We start from the raw sequence: 12,799 nt of genomic DNA, 5'->3' as shown, positions 1-12,799 counted from the left end.
TAACGTCAGCTTTGCTATTAAAGAATAACGTCAGCTTTGGTAATAAATACAGCCACTTATTATGACAGCCCACCAGCAGTTAATAGAGTATATTAAACCAGAGTAAGTATATTCATGTCGCAGTTCCATGTAGCAGTCAGATGGCGATCCAGTAACAGTAAAAAAAAAAGAAAAAGTAAGGAACAGTTTTGGGTTATTGCAGAGAACGACTGAGGGCCACGACGACGACACATTCTATGTTTTGTCGAAATAATCAGAAAATCACTTTTAATAAGCAGCAATTAAATTTGTATGCGAAGATTGAGAAAGAGAATAAATTTCAAAGGGAAGATTTCATTTGTTATTATGAAGCAAGAGATAGGTTATTGTAAAAGTGAAGGTTATCGTTAACAAAAGAGGTATAGAGGAGACGGGAAGGTTTCAAAGGTATTCCAGACCAGTACTCGAACCCAGGTGTCCTGCTTACTAGGCAGATGCTCTGACACTCAGTCATCCGGACACAGCGATCATGGCAACTGTACGGACTGCTCTAGCACGCCTCTCGTCAGATGCAAATTCTCAAGTTATCCACACACTGCAACTTAGTGCCCCTTGCCCACTGTCCTCTTCACTCTTGGTATTTCACCGATTCCCGTAAGGGTACGAGCCTGGTGTGCTTCTGTACTGAAGTGATCATTGGCCGTCACGCCTTAATGATGCATATAAGTGGTGTCTGTTCTTTCTGACACGCGAGTAATGAGGATAAAGGTCAAGCAGCACTAAATTTGTATTGTGTGGATAATTTGAGAATTGGGTCTGACGGGAGGCCTGCTAGGGTAGTTCATGCAGTTACAATGCCCGCTGTGTACAAATGGCTCAGCGGCCAGAGCATCTATCTAGTAAGTAGGAGACCCATGTTTGAATCCTGGTCCAGCACAGATTTAGACTATTGGTAAGTACAGAGCACATATACTCGAAAAATACTGAACAGCAGTTCTGCTTTTAGCACTGTGTGTCTCACCGCGGTGTTGTTGAAAGGCATAGGACAGAAAATCAATAGTATTTTTTAGTAGTACCCTCCGCGACGCACCGTGCGGAGTTTTTTAAACTATATATGCAGATGCAGAGGGCGTCATTTTGACGTCGTATGGAGGGACATGAGATCAGCAGATTCTACTCTGGTTCGTTGTCACCTTCCCGGAACTTAGAGTTTCTTCTACTTCTCATTCCAGTACTCCTACTAAGGAGCCATTCCTGGAATCGAACCCGGGTGCTCCATATGGTAGCCAGAGAAGCAGACTGTTCAGCTAGTTTTTTCTTCTTTTTAAAATGCCTTCTTCCTCTCCTTTAGCCGCTCTTTCGCACGCCAGTCTATTTGCCTTCTCCGTCAGGTTTTCATTGCCATTTTTCTAATAAAAAACGTAAGGAATCCCTTTCCACTTGAGTACCGTTTTAACAAATCTAAACAAACCCCCCCCCCCTTTACAGAGTTTTCAGGAGAGGTATTTTTTGTGGTAATCAATATCGTTATTTCAAAAAAAAATTTCAAAAATATTGTACTGGTCACCCATGTAGATAGAGACTGACGAAGGAGTAACTGAAGTTCATCATTAATCTCCTTTATTGAGGAAAAAAGGTTGGAAATTACAATTTTTCACAGAACTCAAGCTATCCATGTTTTCATGTGTGTTTATTCTTCAGCGCTACGAATAGTTTCACATTTTTATTTGTATCTTGTAAGGGAATGATAAATTTTACAATTTAGAAGCTATTTTCACACAGAAATTAGTGCTCTACAACTTTCATGCATGACACTTTACGTTTGGACTAGCCGTTTTCAAATTACAGGCGTTGGAACATGAGCATAACTTACTTTTCCACCAACATGGTATAATAACTTTGTTCAAAAAAACAGTCTACAGTTGTCAAATACCTGAAATATTTCAAGTTTGTGACCTTGGTCTTCTGACACGCTGTAATGACTAGCAAATAATGTGTAAACCAAAACCGAGGCAAGTTTGTAGTGAAGTGCCATAGTACGGATATGGATGTGTTGTCCAGCTTTTCCTCCAGCGATGATGGTTTTATCAATAATAATAATAAAGTTGCGTTAGTATAGCTGGTGGCTTGCAATGCAATTTGAAATTGGTAAGAACTGCAGATCTATGACGAGCGATTGTGGCTAAACGGCTGAACCGATTTTAACTCTTAAGTAGCTCATTATACGCTAAATTGTGTGCGCTTTGATTCTGGTGCTTAGGAAATTTTTTGTAGGACGTATCGTTTTCGAGTTGAAAGCGATAAAATGAAGTTAGTCGAAAAATTTCGTAATTTTTCGGCTCTCAACAGTTTAGCAAAAGCCAGAAATAGTCACAAAATCATTAAACTCTTATTTGGGATGCCTAATGTTGATTTAAACTACTTCCAGCATGTGCATATTTATTGGCTGGCAAAAGTCTAATCTGCCTACACTAATAGTAATGAGAAATCATCCTGTTTAACTTTTGATTTATTCGTATACAGGCAATATCTAAAACGAATAAGATCAATGAACCGCAATCATCCTGATTTGCATGTTTTATCCTTTGTTGTTTCAATATTGTTACAGAATGTATTCAGATCTTCATTTGAGGCTGCAGTCGTGCACTGTTGACTCTTTTGACGTTGACGACTCCTTCATCTTGAACTTTTCACTTCGCGAATTGTTTCAGAATATTCTGAATCTCTAAAAATCTTAATAATGATGTTCCAACAATAGGGTACATCAACACTACTAATTCCAACAATAGGGTACATCAACACTACTAATCTTGTAGTTAGAGACTGACTGAACATGAAAGAGAATGAAGCGGGACAATGTGCCTTGTTGTCCAATAAACACTTAACACAATACAGTTGGTTCATCTAGCAGGATGTCGTGCGACTGCCTGACAATAAACAATTGCGAAAGTAAAGACTTCCAAATTTTGTACTCTGCGGAATAAAAGAAGAATTGTGCATTTTCAACTTCTCGCGGCGTAATGAATAATCCATTAAATTTCGGGCATGCAGCCGCGCAAATAAAATTTCTTCTACTGATATTTCGGCCCCGTATCGTCCGGCCATCTTCAGAGCGAGTCACAAGACTTGTGACTCGCTCTGAAGATGGCCGGACGATACGAGGCCGAAATATCAGTAGAAGAAATTTTATTTGGGCGGCTGCATGCCCGAAATTTAATGGATTAAAAGAAGAATTAGTTGAGTTTTGTGGAATCTTGTAAAATGGACATCATGTTTTGTGCAAATTTACTGTATTCAGGCGCATTGTACAACGGCAAATATTCATTTCTGTCGTGTTTTCTTTTAGTCTTAATGTGCCAGAATCAGTTAAAAATATATTTAAAATGGCGTTTACTGGGTTTTCTCAGAAAGGGTCCTCAGGTTTAACCTGAAATTAAATACATTTTCTTTCCTTAACTGAGAGACCCTTTTCTCTTTTTTTTTCTCTGTCTTTATACTTGAAAACATAGAGGAATGGTAAAATATAATAAACTGACTCTCTTTGAAAGCTAAAATAGCATAAATCTTGATCTAAAAATAGTGAGGTGATATAATTTTTCCCGCCCTGTTACTTTTCGTTAGATGTGTTAGTACATCGTCTAGAAACAGTCGCACAAAGTAATACGTCATTAGTTGTGGAACGCGTCATTATACTAGTGATGAAGTCGATTCATGATTTTCCGATGTTCTATTGAAAAACATATCAAATAATCTTGATTGTTTGGATTGGCAGGAGTGAGAATAAAATGTACAAAGTGTCCGTTCAGCGATACGCATCTGTCATGCTTAGCCTTAAGGAGATGTCGTCATCTCGACTTCAATAAACGCCTTATTTCAATCAACTGGGGTGCCGAGAAGGTTACGAGCGCCAGTTCCTCCCTTGTCCAGTTCCCAGTGATGATTTTCCGTTGGCAGACAAACCAGTTTGCTGTTGACTCGGTAACTTGGCACTGATCGCAAAGCGAGCTCGTTGATCGAGTATATTTTCTCCACTGCGAGAGTTTCCGTACCTGCGTCACACCAGATGAAGCATACAAAATGTGGAACCGTCTTGTTACGCCCGTTCTCCCAATTCAAAGACCAGTCGCGCCTCGGAAACTTGTAGGCCACTGGATGGGGCGTATGCTATACCAGAGCATTGCCCTACGGAAGCGGGCGGCTGCTACTCAATGGCCCATGAAATAGTACTGCCGAAATTATGCCTCCAGATTTCGATAAAAATGAAATTTCCTAACGTTAAAGCTATCAGAATGGTACCACATGATTATATATTGTGTCTTACGAGCTGTATACATGGTAACAATGTACGAGGGGACTTCAGAAAGTAAGTTACTCATTTGTATGGAAAACATGCTAATTTTTATTGAATACTATACCACACTTCGAACTGAATCAGATACAGAACCTTACCTTTCATCACAGTCACAAAGTCTCAGATGTTCTTCGTCGATTGCCGGTCAGTTTCATCGATAATCTTCCATGCCGATCAGCAACACCTACGCCTGTGCAGCCATAGTTAAATTGTTGGTAATATTTCACTCCGGCTGGGAGTGACATCGACTGTGGTCAACCCACCGCCAGGATTTCACACTGAATTTCTGTAAAATTTAGATATTTTGCGCATAAGAGTCGTACTGGCCGCGTGCTTCATCTTTGGAATACGTTTCCAGCTGCTGAGCCACTTCACTCCCACGCTGTGATGCAGCTGTTATCCGTACCGCAGCATCATCTTGTCTACAGGACACCCGGAACGTGTACTTTCTTCTGACAATGTGCTACTCTTTTTGTGCAGTGGTATTAGTATGGGATAACGCGTGTAACTTACTGTCTGAATATCTAAGTATGTGTGTCATGGCAGTTATAATAGTTACCGTTGAGCAGACAAGTAGCTGTGTAGAACACGTGCTCTCCTACGGCAGACGAACAGATAGCTGCATTAAACTATTACGTCGACAGAGGGACGTTTGCTGAACAACACGACAGAAAGTTGTACTGGAGCTGTCACTCCTCATTTTCCCACGTGTGACGGGGAATTTCTGCAACATGTAGTCGTGGTTCGCTACATTGAACTAGCCGCTGACTTCAAGTTCCTCATGACGTCTTATATACACCACTGGCCATTAAAATTGCTACACCATGAAGATGACGTGCTACAGTCGCGAAATTTACCCTACAGGAAGAAGATGCTGTGATATGCAAATGAGTGGCTTTTCAGAGCCTTTACATAAGGTTGGCGCCGGTGGCGACACCTAAAACGTGCTGACACGAGGAATGTTTCCAACCGATTTCTCACACACAAACAGCAGTTGACCGGCGTTGTCTGGTGAAACGTTGTTGTGATGCCTCGTGTAAGGAGGAGAAATGCGTACCATCACGTTTTCGACTTTGATAAAGGTCGGATAGTAGCCTGTCGCGATTGCGGTTTATCGTATCGCGACATTGCTGCTCGCGTTGGTCGAGGTCCAATGACTTAGCAGAATGTAGAACCGGTGGGTTCAGGAGGGTAATACGGAACGCCGTGCTGGATCCCAACGGTCTCGTATGACTAGCAATCGAGATGACAGGCATCTTATCCGCATACCTGTAACGGATCGTGCAGCCACGTCTCGATCCCTGAGTCAACAGATGGGGACGTTTGCAAGACGACAACTATCTGCACGAACAGTTCGTCGACGTTTGCAGCAGCATGGACTATCAGCTCGGAGACCATGGCTGCGTACTCAACGACAAACCTGGGTCCACGAATGGCAAAACGTTATGTTTTCGGATGAATCCAGGTTCTGTTTACAGCATCATGATGGTCGCATTCGTGTTTGGTGACATCGCGGTGAACGCACATTGGAAGTGTGTATTCGTCATCACCATACTGGCTTATCACCGGGCGTGATGTTATGGGGTGCCATTGGTTACACGTCTCGGTCACCTCTTGTTGGAATTGGCGGCACTTTGAACAGTGGACGTTACATTTCAGATGTGTTACGACCCGTGGCTCTATCCCTCATTCGATCCCTGCGAAACCCTACGTTTCAGTAGGATAATGCACGACCGCATGTTGCAGGTCCTGTACGGGCCTTTCTGGATACAGAAAATGTTCGACTGCTGCCCTGGCCAGCACAATCTCCAGATCTGTCAGCAATTGAAAACGTCTGGTCAATGGTGGCCGAGCAACTGGCTCGTCACAATACGCCAGTCACTACACTTGATGAACCGTGGTATCGTGTTGAAGCTGCATGGGCAGCTGCACCTGTACAAGCCATCCAAGCTCTGTTTGACTCAATGCCCAGGCGTATCAAGCCCGTTGTTACTGCCAGAGGTGGTTGTTCTGGGTACTGATTTCCCTAAATTGCTTGAAAATGCAATCACATGTTGGTTCTAGTATGATATATTAGTCCAATGAATACCCGTTTATCATCTGCATTTCTTCTTGGGGTAGCAATTTTAATGGCCATTAGGGTGTATAGACAACTAGTGGTTTGAAAATGAGGTAAATACTTCTCAAGCATAAAAGCAGAGTCGGCGCTTTAAGTTTGTAAGTGGGGAACCTTCTACTTGCGACTCAGAAGCGGACCATCAGACATACTGAACACAGGTATGTTGTAGAGGGACCTGTCGTGAGTACCTGGACAGCGGCTCTTCATGTGCTGCCCCCAAGTTTATGAGTAGATGGATACTAAGTTCTATGCGTAACCCTCCACAGTCCCGCCCCCTCCTCCCGCAAATATCATAACCTTAACGTTAGGCACGTTACGACCAAGCGAAAGTAGCGCAGCAACTATGGTTCGCCTCTATCACCCTGACGTTACAGATTCACGTCCAGCCAGTGTACTATTTTGCAGTTTCATCGCATGGAATGTCATTAAATAGTAACTTGCATGTAATTCAAAATTACTCAGAAGTGGTTATTTTCGCTGTAGTAATTTCACTAATATAAAAATCATAACAACAAACTTTCTTCACATGTGTACTGTGTTTGTGATTCGTAGTTAAAATATGTAACGTTAACTTGATTCGTGGGGAGATCATACTGGTCAGACACTTTCCGATCAAATCTTTGGAGATGAAAGAAAAACAAGCACATAAACCGTCAAAATTTCTCACCCAAATGTACTCCACATTGCCGAGTCTGTGACATTCAATTTTTAGAGGCAGGTTAAAATTTTCACAAAATGAATTAAAACTGCTCCCAACTTGCTCTACATCAGTTTAGTGCATCTGCTAAGCAGGAATGATCAAATACGCGTTGTTTGCACTGAAATGGTCGAATAAAGAAAAACCTTCTTGAATTTCAACAAACCGTTTTACCGGTATCACTTCTAAAAGTCCGTGTACCAACAAGGCATTTGCTTTCATAAAAATGTGCTAGGCTGTATTTTGCTTGTTTCTGTGAAAAATACCAACCCCAATTCAGTTCTACACAGCAGATGCAAGTTATAGTGAGTAAGGCGTGTAACACTACTATGTATATCATCTAAAATTTTCTTATCTAACTTTTATGTCCCTTTTTTACTTCATGTGACTTGGCTGGCTCTGAGCACTATGGGACTTAACAGCTGTGGTCATCAGTCCCCTAGAACTTAGAACTACTTAAACCTAACTAACCTAAGGACATCACACACATCCATGCCCGAGGCAGGATTCGAACCTGCGACCGTAGCAGTCGCGCGGTTCCGGACTGCGCGCCTAGAACCGCGAGACCACCGCGGCCGGCTAATGTGACTTCTCTAAAACCATACTCTTTGATAATAAATGAAAAGCACCAGTCTGCTTTTCTTCTACAGTATTATGTTTATTGTGTTAACCAGTTTTCGGCTTACAAGGCCATCTTCAGACATTAATGAGTATTGTTACTAAAGAAGTCACTATGAAAACAACACTGGAGGAGAAGTAACACTTCTGGGCTGTAGCAGAAACATACAAAATCATTGACAGTTTGATGGTAATGCAATGAAAAAGTAAAAAATTTAACAGCAAATAAATAAAAATGGAGTAGACAGGAAAGACATTAACACAAAATAGGAACAGCATGCCTACATAACAGTTTCTATTAATAAACAAAACGAATAAAATAAAATAAAATAAGTACTTGACAAGGTTACATCAGGAGGTATAAAACATGGAGAGTGATACACAAACCAATTAAAAGGAGAAACAATTATCAGTGTAACTACAGAATACATAAGGAACTTAGGAAATACCAATAAGATAAACAGAAATAAATAAATGCAGGAAAATGGAGGCATTTGAGGGAACATACAGTAAATGCAATCTTTGAGAGTGTGGTGGTACTGCATTTTAACATTAACATTATATTCAAAACATTTCCAATGTAACGGTTTGCATTAAATAAATGAATAAAGTAAAATTTGAACAATATTCGATGAGAAAACTACAAGAGGTGTTAAACATGGACGGTAACACAAGTACCAATTAAAAGAAAGCCTTAACTACTGAAACTACTATAATGTAGTTCTTCCAAGAACCAACAGAAGATTGTGGTAACATTCTCTTTGATGTACACTCCTGGAAATTGAAATAAGAATACCATGAATTCATTGTCCCAGGAAGGGGAAACTTTATTGACACATTCCTGGGGTCAGATACATCACATGATCACACTGACAGAACCACAGGCACATAGACATAGGCAACAGAGCATGCACAATGTCGGCACTAGTACAGTGTATATCCACCTTTCGCAGCAATGCAGGCTGCTATTCTTCTATGGAGACGATCGTAGAGATGCTGGATGTAGTCCTGTGGAACGGCTTGCCATGCCATTTCCACCTGGCGCCTCAGTTGGACCAGCGTTCGTGCTGGACGTGCAGACCGCGTGAGACGATGCTTCATCCAGTCCCAAACATGCTCAATGGGGGACAGATCCGGAGATCTTGCTGGCCAGGGTAGTTGACTTACACCTTCTAGAGCACGTTGGGTGGCACGGGATACATGCGGACGTGCATTGTCCTGTTGGAACAGCAAGTTCCCTTGCCGGTCTAGGAGTGGTAGAACGATGGGTTCGATGACGGTTTGGATGTACCGTGCACTATTCAGTGTCCCCTCGACGATCACCAGTGGTGTACGGCCAGTGTAGGAGATCGCTCCCCACACCATGATGCCGGGTGTTGGCCCTGCGTGCCTCGGTCGTATGCAGTCCTGATTGTGGCGCTCACCTGCACGGCGCCAAACACGCATACGACCATCATTGGCACCAAGGCAGAAGCGACTCTCATCGCTGAAGACGACACGTCTCCATTCGTCCCTCCATTCACGCCTGTCGCGACACCACTGGAGGCGGGCTGCACGATGTTGGGGCGTCAGCGGAAGACGGCCTAACGGTGTGCGGGACCGTAGCCCAGCTTCATGGAGACGGTTGCGAATGGTCCTCGGCGATACCCCAGGAGCAACAGTGTCCCTAATTTGCTGGGAAGTGGCGGTGCGGTCCCCTACGGCACTGCGTAGGATCCTACGCTCTTGGCGTGCATCCGTGCGTCGCTGCGGTCCGGTCCCAGGTCGACGGGCACGTGCACCTTCCGCCGACCACTGGCGACAACATCGATGTACTGTGGAGACCTCACGCCCCACGTGTTGAGCAATTCGGCGGTACGTCCACCCGGCCTCCCGCATGCCCACTATACGCCCTCGCTCAAAGTCCATCAACTGCACATACGGTTCACGTCCACGCAGTCGCGGTATGCTACCAGTGTTAAAGACTGCGATGGAGCTCCGTATGCCACGGCAAACTGGCTGACACTGACGGCGGCGGTGCACAAATGCTGCGCAGCTAGCGCCATTCTACGGCCAACACCGCGGTTCCTGGTGTGTCCGCTGTGCCGTGCGTGTGATCATTGCTTGTACAGCCCTCTCGCAGTGTCCGGAGCAAGTATGGTGGGTCTGACACACCGGTGTCAATGTGTTCTTTTTTCCATTTCCAGGAGTGTAATATCTGTGTAAACGCTTTATTCATTATTTATAACAATTTACACCATGTAATCAAAAGTATCCGGACACCCCCAAAAACATACGTTTGTCATATTAGGTGCATTGTGCAGCCACCTACTGCCAGGTACTCCATTTCAGCGACCTCAGTAGTCATTAGACATCGTGAGAGAGCAGAATGGGGCGCTCCATGGAACTCACAAACTTCGAACGTGGTCAGGTGATCTGGTGTCAGTTGTGTCATACGTCCGTAAGCGAGATTTCCACACTCATAAAAATCCCTAGGTCCACTGTTTCCGATGTGGTAGTGAAGAGGAACCGTTAATAGAAACGTACAGCACAGAAGCAAACAGGCCGACCTCGTCTGTTGACTGACAGAGGCCGCCGACAGTTGAAGAGGGTAGTAATGTGTAATAGGCAGACATCTATCCAGCTCATCACACAGGGATTCCAAACTGCATCAGGACCCACTGCAAGTACTAAGACAGTTAGGCGGGAGGTGAGAAAACTTGGATTTCATGGTCGAGTGGCTGCTCATAAGCCACACATCACGGCGGTTAATGCCAAACGACGGCTCCCTTGGTGTAAGAAGCGTAAACATTGGACCATTGAACAATGGAAAAACGTTGTGTGGAGTGATGAATCAAGGTACACAATGTGGCGATCCGATGGCAGTGTGTGGGTATGGCGAACGCTCGGTGAACGTCATCTGCCAGTGTGTGTAGTGCCAACAGTAAAATTCGGAGGTGGTGGTGTTATATTGTGGTCATGCTTTTCATGGAGGGGCTTGCACCCCTTGTTATTTTGGGTGGCACTACCACAGCACAGCCCTACATTGATATTTTAAGCACCTTCTTGCTTCCCAGTGTCGAAGAGCAATTCGGGGATGGCGATTCCATCTTTCAACACGATCGCGCACCTGTTCATAATGCATGGCCTGTGGCGGACTGGTTAGACGACTCTAACTTCCCTGTAATAGACTGGCCTGCACCGAGTCCTGACCTGAATCCTATAGAACACCTTTGGGATGTTTTGGAACGCCGGCATCGTGCCAGGCCTCGCCGGCCGACGTCGATACCTCACCTCAGTGCAACACTCCTTGAAGAATGGGCTACCGTTCCCCAAGAAACCTTACAGCACCAGATTGAAGGTGTGCCTGCGAGAGTGAAACCTGTCATCACAGCTAAGAGTGGGCCAACACCATATTGAATTCCAGCATTATCGATGGAGGATGTCACGAACATGTAAGTAATTTTGAACCATGCGTCCGGACACTTTTTATAACATAGTGTATGTCAATGCGATTAATCCGTGATGTAATTTCGCGGCTGGTGCCGGCGGAGGTTCGAGTCCTGCCTCGGGCATGGGTGTGTGTGTTTGTCCTTGCAATAATTCCGTTAAGTAGTGTGTAAGCTTAGGGACTGATGACCTTAGCAGTTAAGTCTCCCAAGATTTCACACACATTTGAACATTTTGATGTAATTTCAAAAGTAATATACTGTGAAAGAATGGAAATTTTTAAACTTTACTTGTAATACTGGTTCATGCATAGGCCATGCGGGTTTGTAATCATGTAAAATATGGAGAGAAGGTCTTCGACAGTGAAACTGGCTTGGTGGGAATAGAAAAGGTTGATCGGGCGGTCGAACTACAAAGCTCCTCCGTGGCATGAGTCAGTCGGTAGCCAGCAGGCAACGTGTTCACGTCTTGTGAACTGAAAGAGGCAAGAATAACAGCAAGATCATATAGCATAGACTTGGATGTGGAACTGATTTGGCTTATTATTCAAGGGATACTTTGGATCTGTACTACGAAATACCGACGCTAAGAAGTGAATTATCAGAGCTAGTTACACGTCAAGACCCATGCGTAGTTTCGCCAATATTTGGGATAGCGACAGTAGAGCGACACTGCCACCACTTTCATCTCAAATTATTAGTTGAGTACTGCATAACTGTATAGACCAATTATTCTTTTCAGAATACGTTCACTACAGTTAATGTACTTTGTGGAGAAGTCAGTTTCATAATTCGGCAGTGTGCGTAACTTTTGAAGTACTTCAAGTTTTTCGCTTAAAAGAATAGTTAAAGTTTTCATCAAAGTTAAGTTGCCAAGAAAGATTCATAATATTCAGCTTAAATATTGCTCTTATTAAACTCACTGTACAGTATTGCAGTTACAAGCAGAAACGGTGGTCTAAGGCGCCTGCCACGGATAGCGCGGCTGCCCCCTTCGGAGGTTCGAGTCCTCCCTCGGGCATGGGTGTGTGTGTTGTCCTTAGAGTAAGTTAGCTTACGTTATGTTAACTAGTGTGTAAAACTAGGGACCGATGACCTCAGCAGTTTGGACCCAAAGAACTTACCACAAATTTCCAAAATTTTTTGCAAAATTGGTGATGATACAGAACAGTTACTGGCTAGTAGACTTTGAAGGGCCAGCACAAGAATTAATTATTGTGCCGGTTTGGAAGTATCGGTGGTTATTATTTCATATTTGGAGCAAGAATTAAAGTACAGGAAGAAAAAAAACTTTGAGGTTTGCGCTGACATTGTAATGTGGCAGAGACAGCAAAGGACTTGGAAGAACACTTGAACGTAATGGACAGTCTGTTGAAAGGAGGCTGTAAGATGAACACAACAGAAGCAAAACGAGGATAACGGAATGGAGATGAATTAAATCAATTGATGCTGAGGGAGTTAGATTAGGAAACGAGACACTTAAAGTATTAAATGGGTTTTGCTGTTTGGGAAGCAAAATAACTGACGATGGTTGAAGTATGGAGAATATAAAATGTAGACTGTCAATGGTAAGAAAAGTGTTTCTGGAGAAGAGAAATCTGTTAACA

Source organism: Schistocerca piceifrons, chromosome 4 (assembly GCF_021461385.2).
Source record: "Schistocerca piceifrons isolate TAMUIC-IGC-003096 chromosome 4, iqSchPice1.1, whole genome shotgun sequence".
In the NCBI taxonomy this organism is placed as follows: domain Eukaryota; kingdom Metazoa; phylum Arthropoda; class Insecta; order Orthoptera; family Acrididae; genus Schistocerca; species Schistocerca piceifrons.
Note: the sequence above shows the minus strand (reverse complement) of the source record.